This window comes from Nyctereutes procyonoides, unplaced genomic scaffold (genome assembly GCF_905146905.1).
Source record: "Nyctereutes procyonoides isolate TBG_1078 unplaced genomic scaffold, NYPRO_anot_genome, whole genome shotgun sequence".
Classification (NCBI taxonomy): domain Eukaryota; kingdom Metazoa; phylum Chordata; class Mammalia; order Carnivora; family Canidae; genus Nyctereutes; species Nyctereutes procyonoides.
In genome coordinates, this window is record NW_026575147.1 from 12,564,150 (window position 1) to 12,572,638 (window position 8,489).

Genomic DNA, 8,489 nt, shown 5'->3' on the forward strand with positions numbered 1-8,489 from the left:
GATTAAAAACAAAGAAACAAAAGCTATGACTGGTATATTTCTTAAGTAAACAAGAAGTCTATTCTCTTTCAGATTAATGAGGGAGTCCAAAAAACAGGCATTTGGGGAATTGTCAAAATGTTGGGGGCACAACAAGATGGGTGGTCCCAGTTGTGAAATCAAACTACCTCTTGTTAGATTAGACTCTGGATTGTAAAGCTGCTTGCTTGACAGAGAGGGAGGACTGGTGAATGTAGCTAGCTCCAAAGTCCTATTGACAATGGTGGAGTCAGTATAGGACCAAAGGGTCGGTAACCATACTTTTATTTTAATGGACTTGGCTATTTGTCTTTTAAAACATTTCTTTAATGTCTTCATCTAATGTGCTCCAAATCTTTCACAAGTATGCTAACCAATTTTGATCACTTTGTAATACAGTATGCAGTGGAGTCAAAAATTTACTTTTTTTAAAGATTTTATTTACTTGAAAAAAAAGATTTTATTTACTTGAGAGAGTGCAGGGAGAGAGAGAGAGAGAGACAGAGACAGAGAGCACACATGAGGTGGGGAGGGGCAGAGGGAGAAGAAGAAGCAGGCTTTCCAATGAGCAGGGACCTGGAGGGGCTCCATCCGAGGATCCCAGGTCCCAAGATCATGACATGAGCTGAAAGCAGATGTTTAACTAACTGAACCACCCAGGCACCCCACAAATTTACTTTTATTGCACAGATGTGTACAGCAACTGTAGCTTATTTTCTATAATCTGCATTTGAGATGTTGGGGCAAAGAGTGTCTCCCCAAACCTCAGCCTTGTGGAGGCCTAGTTGGTCTGGTTCCTCTCCACAGGCTTTGTTTATCCTCTCTAGACTCAGGGCCTGGTAGTCCTCCCTGACCCATAGTGGGTAGTGGGGAGGGGTTTACAGACCTAGTATCTCCTTAAGGCTGTACCTCCCAATAGGTCCCTGACTGAGGCAGTAGTCTTTAGAGTCCTTAGTTATAGACCACCTTGGTACCTCCTGATATTGCAGTGAACTTCTCTGGTAAGTTCCATAGCCACAATGAGAGAGCTACTACTCTCATTTCCTCAGAAGACAGTGGGAACTTCTGGGTGTCTTCCATACTATAGCCACCATTTCTATTTTATGTAGCTGCATCAGCAGTGGTTGTTGTGGAAGCAGCTGGCAAAGAGTCTTCATCTTTAATTAATGAGATACAGATTAGCGAACTCTTTGTTTGAAGAGAAATCTAGCCAAGTTGGGGGGATGGGTTAAATAGATGATGGGTATTAAGGAGTGTACTTGTTGAGATGAGCACTGGGTAGTCTTTTTTTTATATAAATTTATTTTTTATTGGTGTTCAATTTGCCAACATATAGAATAACACCCAGTGCTCATCCCGTCAAGTGCCCCCCATCAGTGCCCGTCACCCGGCCACCCCCACCCCCCGCCCACCTCCCCTTCCACCACCCCTAGTTCGTTTCCCAAAGTTAGGAGTCTCTCATGTTCTGTCTCCCTTTCTGATATTTCCCACTCATTTTTTCTCCTTTCCCCTTTATTCCCTTTCACTATTTTTATATTCCCCAAATGAATGAGACCATATAATGTTTGTTCTTCTCCGATTGACTTATTTCACTCAGCATAATACCCTCCAGTTCCATCCACGTCAAAGCAAATGGTGGGTATTTGTCATTTCTAATGGCTGAGTAATATTCCATTGTATACATAGACCACATCTTCTTTATCCATTCATCTTTCGATGGACACCGAGGCTCCTTCCACAGTTTGGCTATTGTGGACATGGCTGCTATAAACATCAGGGTGCAGGTGTCCTGGCGTTTCACTGCATCTGTATCTTTGGGGTAAATCCCCAGTAGTGCAATTGCTGGGTCGTAGGGCAGGTCTATTTTTAACTCTTTGAGGAACCTCCACACAGTTTTCCAGAGTGGCTGCACCTGTTCACATTCCCACCAGTAATGCAAGAGGGTTCCCCTTTCTCCACATTCTCTCCAACATTTGTTGTTTCCTGCCTTGTTAATTTTCCCCATTCTCTCTGTGGTGTGAGGTGGTATCTCATTGTGGTTTTGATTTGTATTTCCCTGATGGCAAGTTAAGTTGGAGCATTTTCTCATGTGCTTGTTGACCATGTCTATGTCTTCCTCTGTGAAATTTCTGTTCATGTCTTTTGCCCATTTCATGATTAGATTGTTTGTTTCTATGCTGTTGAGTTTAATAAGTTCTTTATAGATCTTGGAAACTATAGGAAACTAAGGAAACTAGCCCTTTATCTGATACGTCATTTGCAAATATCTTCTCCCATTCTGTAGATTGTCTTTTAGTTTTGTTGACTGTATCCTTTGCTGTGCAAAAGCTTCTTATCTTGATGAAGTCCCAATAGTTCATTTTTGCTTTTGTTTCTCTTGCCTTCATGGATGTATCTTGCAAGAAGTTACTGTGGCCAAGTTCAACAAGGGTGTTGCCTGTGTTCTCCTCTAGGATTTTGATGGAATATTGTCTCACATTAAGATCTTTCATCCATTTTGAGTTTATCTTTGTGTATGGTGCAAGAGAGTGGTCTAGTTTCATTCTTCTGCATGTGGATGTCCAATTTCCCCAGCACCATTTATTGAAGAAACTGTCTTTTTTCCAGTGGATCGTCTTTCCTCCTTTGTCGAATATTAGTTGACCATAAAGTTGAGGGTCCACTTCTGGATTCTCTATTCTGTTCCATTGATCTATGTGTCTTTTTTTTTTTTATCACTGGGTATTCTATGTAAGTGATGGTTCACAAAATTCTCTACCTGAAACTAATAATACACTCTATGTAAACTAACTGGAATTTAAATAAAAACTTGGGGGAAAAAGGAAATTTGCATTTAGAAGTCTAGGGTCTGGAATTTCTTTAGTTAGCATTATAGGAGAGCAGACCTGAGGAGTCCGATTTTACTAGAAGAAATTACAATGGTGTATGTATTGGAATGCTTTATATCTGTACAGAATCTCAAATGGGAAGCAAGACAAAACTTTCTTCTATTTTGGACTTTAACCCAGGACTTCATGGAAGAAAGGTCAGGACTTCTATGTGTCTGTGTATTCCCACAGTCCCCTGAGATTTCTAACAATGCACCCTCACAGAAAAGGCAAGCTCTCTTCTTTTGTCTCCTCTCAGGCCTGGACACTCCCAAAGTATTCTCTACTTCCTTTTTTGGAATGTAAAGTGAAAGGAAAGAGAGGCCAGTTGATTGATAAGAAAACAAATGAGGTATTATTTCTAAATGTGATGTATATTATGAAGTTATGGAGTTATTTGTCAGCGGTAGCATTGGGTTAAGCGATATATGAACCCCTGTATAGTATAGAGTACCAACCTGAGTGAAGAGATAAAGCTGGCTCTAAAGTCTCCTGAAAACTTAATAAAACATGAATAAGATTGCAGTTGGTTGGGCATCTGGGTGGCTCAGTGGTTGAGCATCTGCCTTTGGCTCAGGTCGTGATCTTTGGATCCTGGGATTGAGTCTTGCATGGGGTTCTCCACAAGGAGCCTGCTTCTCCCTCTGCTGTGTCTCTGCTTCTTTCTCTCCGTGTGTCTCTCATGAATAAACAAATAAATTCTTAAAAAAAAGATAGCAATTGATTCATTTTGTAACATGGACCCACCTAAATGGGTAAGAACTATATTCTAATTCAAAAGATTTATCACCCTCACCCACTTTCTGACTGATTCAGTATGTCTCTACATTGTGTAAACATATAACCAACAGTGAGATATCCCCTTCCATCAAATGGAGCCACATTACAGTAGATTTTTGGAATTTGAAGATTTGGTGTTCATGACCTTTGATTATTCTCTTTTTTAAAAATTTTTAAAAAAGATTTTATTTATTTGTTCATGAGAGACACACAGAGAGAAAGAGACAGAGACACAGGTAGAGGGAGAAGCAGGCTCCATGCAGGGAGCCCGATGTTAGACTCGATCCTGGGACTCCAGGATCACACCCTGGGACGAAGGCAGGTGCTAAATCACTGAGCCAACCAGGAATCCCACCTTTGAGTATTCTCAAATGATTGTGACAGTTCATGAAGTATGGTAATTTCTCTGATGGCTATTGTGTAGGATCTTTTTTTAGCTAGTGAGTTGGCTTAAGCAACAATTTAATATCTTCACTGGTGCCATTTTATTGTTGCCTGTATGGGTTTGTATTAATTTTGTGGGGAAAATTATGTGTTGAAGTCATCTTTTCAAATTTGGAATACCATAAAGGTCTCAGAATTTATCACGTAGGAATGTTAAGAGTCTACAAGTTGCTGTCATGCCTTTGTAAGGAAGATAGTATTGGTTGAGGCAAACTGTGAAATTGGGAATAAGATAGTGAAGCCGTCTTCAGGACTACTTTAAAAGAGTCTGGCATCCTGACACAATGAAGTCTAACCACCTTGGTCTGGATTAACTCAGAGAAAAAAATGAGAATGGTCAGCCTGTACCAGATAAGATGGGCAATTTTATCAAAGTTTTAACTTTCATGTCACAAATGTAGAAGTGATAAATGTAAATTTGTCCAAATACTTTGACAAGAGCAATACGGGCTCCCTGAGGAAGCATCTTCCTTAAAAACTGTGCAGCTGTTCAGCCCTAGTTGAAAAATATAATAGACCGTTTTTGCTTGCCGCCTGAATTTTGATAGTAGAAATGGCCCTTATCAAAAGGGCCATATTCTAGATTCCTGATTGGTGTGGTCATCTCTCCTGCTTTTTTTTTTTTAAGATTTTATTTATTTATTTGAGAGAGACAGACAGAGATAGCAAGGGAGAGCACGAGTGGGGAGGAGATGGAGAAGTGGGAGAAGCAGGCTCCCCTCTGATCAAGCAGCCCAACTTGGGGCTCAATCCTAGGACCCCCATGACCTGAGATCATGACCAGAGTTGAAGGCAGACATTTAACCAATGGGGCCACCCAGGTGCCCCGCCCCTGTTTTTTTAAAGAGTTATCTCCAGAGATATCCTAGCAATTTACCTGTGGCCTTCAAACTTTTTATGAATCTGGTAATTATATTTAATTCCTTTGTGTATGTCCATATGTCTATTGGCAATCACCTAAAGACCAATTTGCCAAACAGATTATATTAACAAAATTCTGGAAGAAAATTTCGGCTACCATATCTCCTATAGATAACATTGCTGGCACACCTATGTCGCCATTACATTTGCAAACAATACTTTAATGTAATCTTTAACTAAAACTCACACTTCCATGCAATGAGTGCTCTTCAATTTCCCACATCATTGAACCACAATCCTATAGGACATTTACATTATACAGAGCAGAGGTGCTAAGAATGCACAACCCACAGTGGCCCACAGGAGAGGCAATCTAGTGGAATTCTCTAATTCTCTTGCTGTGCTTATACAATCTGTTCCTATCAAAATATGGAGGATGACTTTTTGAGTCCACTCAAAGCCACAGAGGTAGCCAACTCCATTGAATTCTACCCCTCATTATGTTATTCTGTGATATTTTTCCCTATTACCATTCTCGGCTGTGCCTCAGGAGGTCCATCCTGTCCCCACTTCTGATATGGGAAATCAAAGTTTACAGTAGAGGGTAATACTAGTTTAATGGAACCATAAACATCTCTAACACCTGGTCCAATGGAAAGGATTAGATCCAGAAGAGCTGTCATTGGAGCCAAACTCCCACTTCAACAAGAATAATAGCAATACTGATGTTTAATAAGTACTTACTATGTGTCAATCACTTTTCTAAGGACTTTATATTAATTATGTAATCCTTGTGATTATCCTATGTGTTAGATTCTTTTATTTCCTCTAAATGATGCCTTATGCATTAGATAGCTTTAGTATTATCTGTCAAGCCCCAATTTTTCTTTTCTGACATTGGCTACATATCCTAAGTCAGCTTTTTATTATACAAACCCATAATTTCTTATTCAAAACCTTGGGCACCATGTGTTCTGAGATTCAGAAAATTTAAGATTTTTAGAAAGGCACTAAACTCTGTATATTGTAGATTATATAATACCCCTGGCAGAATCTGGGGAGGTACATAATTAAACACAGATTTCTGTAGCAAATAAATGCATGTTAATTTAACATGGATATTAAAGATTATATATAACCTACTCAGTTTAGGCCACCAAAAAAACTTTTTTAAGTCATGTTCTTTTTGTTTCATTACTTCTGAATACTAGTTTATTGAGATACTCATGTACAATGGATTTCACCCTTTAAAAGTATATGATTCAGTGGTTTTTAGCATATTTTAAAAGTTGTGTATTGATCACTACTATCTAATTCTAGAACATTCATTACCCAAAAAGAAATTCCATAACCATTAGCAGTTAGTACCTATTTCCCTCTTACCCTAGTCCTTGGTAACCTCTAATCAACTGCCTGTCTCTAATGATGTGCCTGTTTTGAGTGTTTCACATAAATAGAATCAAAGAATATGTACCTTTTGTGTCTGACTTCTTTCACTCAGCATGTTTTCAAAGTTCCATCCATGTTGTAGTGTATATCAGTACCTTATTCCTTTTTATGACTGAATAATGTTCCATTTTGTGGATGTACTGCATTTTATTGATCTCTTCATCAGTTGATGGATATTTGGGTTGTTCCCACTTCTTGGCTATTATGAATAATGCTGCTATGAACATTTGTGTACACATTTTTGTGTGAACATATGCTTTTGATTTTTATGGGTAAATAAATACCCTGGAGTGGAATTGCTTGGTCACAAGGTAACTCTACATTTAACTTTTTGAGGTACTACCAAACTATTTTCCAAAGCAGCTGCATCATTTTACATTGTCAACAGCAACAGATGAAAGTTCCAGTTGCTTTTCATCTGCGAAAATACTTGTTATACTTTTTTTAAAAAATTAGAACCATCCTAATGAATGTGAAATAGTATCTCAGTGTGTTTTTCATTTGCATTTCCCTAATGACTAATGATGTTGAGCATCTTTTCATGTGCGTAATGGCCATTGGTATATCTCTGGAGAAGTGTCTATACAAATACATAGATGGCTTTTAAATTGGATTGTCTTTTTGCTGAGTTGTAAGAGAATATTCTTTATACTCTGGATTCAAGTCCCTTATCAGATATATTATTTGCAAATGTTTTCCTTTATTTTATGTTTGTCTTTTTACTTTCATTATGGTATTTTTGAAGCACAAACATTTTAAATTTTGATGAAGTCCAAATAACCTATTTTAAAATTGGTTTCTTATGTTGTATGTGTAATACCTAACAAACTATTGCATAATCTAAGGTTGTGAAAATTTGTTTTCTTGTAAGCGTTTTATGGTTTTAAGTTATTACATACATATCTTTTAGCCATTTTGAGTTAATATTTGTACATTATAGGAGATAGCCAGGTTTGCTGCCAAATGAGTTATGAAAACGAGCTTTCATATTGCCGAAATTTTGGGATTTTGGAAGAATATTTAAGGGATTGTAGGCTCTTATGATCTTGCCCCCTGACCACAGGTGATCAAAATAGACATAGACAAATCACCTGTGCTGGAAAGAACGTCATTTTAAGGACAGTAGCCAGTCTCTATATTGTGTGATGAAGCTTGGAATTGTTCTCTAATCATTTTAGTGATCCGTTTCAGTCTTAGAGATTTGATGTTGAGTCATGAGTAATACTACTTCCTGTTGCAGAGGGTCCTGACCCAGTGAAACAAAACAAATTAATATGCTTAATTTTGAGATGATAAATGTTTGAATTAGTAGTATGAATTTTGTGCATCTTCTACATTGTGTGCATTTTTAAAAATTGAACTGGCTGCTTACAGTTAATTGTTTTCTTTATAATTCTAGAATTAAGGTGCTTTATGACAGAATATAGTCATTATTTATCTTCGGGAGTGTGTCTCTGGTATAAGTGTTTGTTTATAAGAAATTGAAAGAGCATATCACAAGAGGAACATGAAGATCTGAAATCTTTTCAATGTAATCTGGAGGAAAATGTGTGAAAAGGAACTGAACTGGATCTGACATGGGCATGTGAGGGGGCAGTCAGTGAGCCACATGTGATCCTACTTATGGTTGAGTAAGTCAGACTTTGGAAACTCTGTCAACTATTATGGATTGGCTTCCTGCAGCCAAGGTCCATATTATATTTTGCATGGTGAGAAATGGGAGATCTTTCCTAAATACTGTGCTTGTTCCCACCATCAGTCATCCTCAAGGAGGAAATGTGGTCCCTAAGTAGAGAAGGCCAGTCTTTTACTGTGGCTGGGTCTGGGAAAGAGAGGGAAAGCCCATAGTCTGGGAATGAAAAGATAAAAACTGTTGAAAGGGCTCCTAACTCTGGGAGGAAAGCTGTCATTCTACAACACAATGGCCAACTGAAGATCACTGGTAGGGAACTCTCTATGGTAAAGTATTGCCAGTAGATACAAGGGCAATGATGACTAAAATTTTGTTTTATTTTATTTATTTTATTTTTAAATTTTTTTATTTATTTATGATAGTCACAGAGAGAGAAA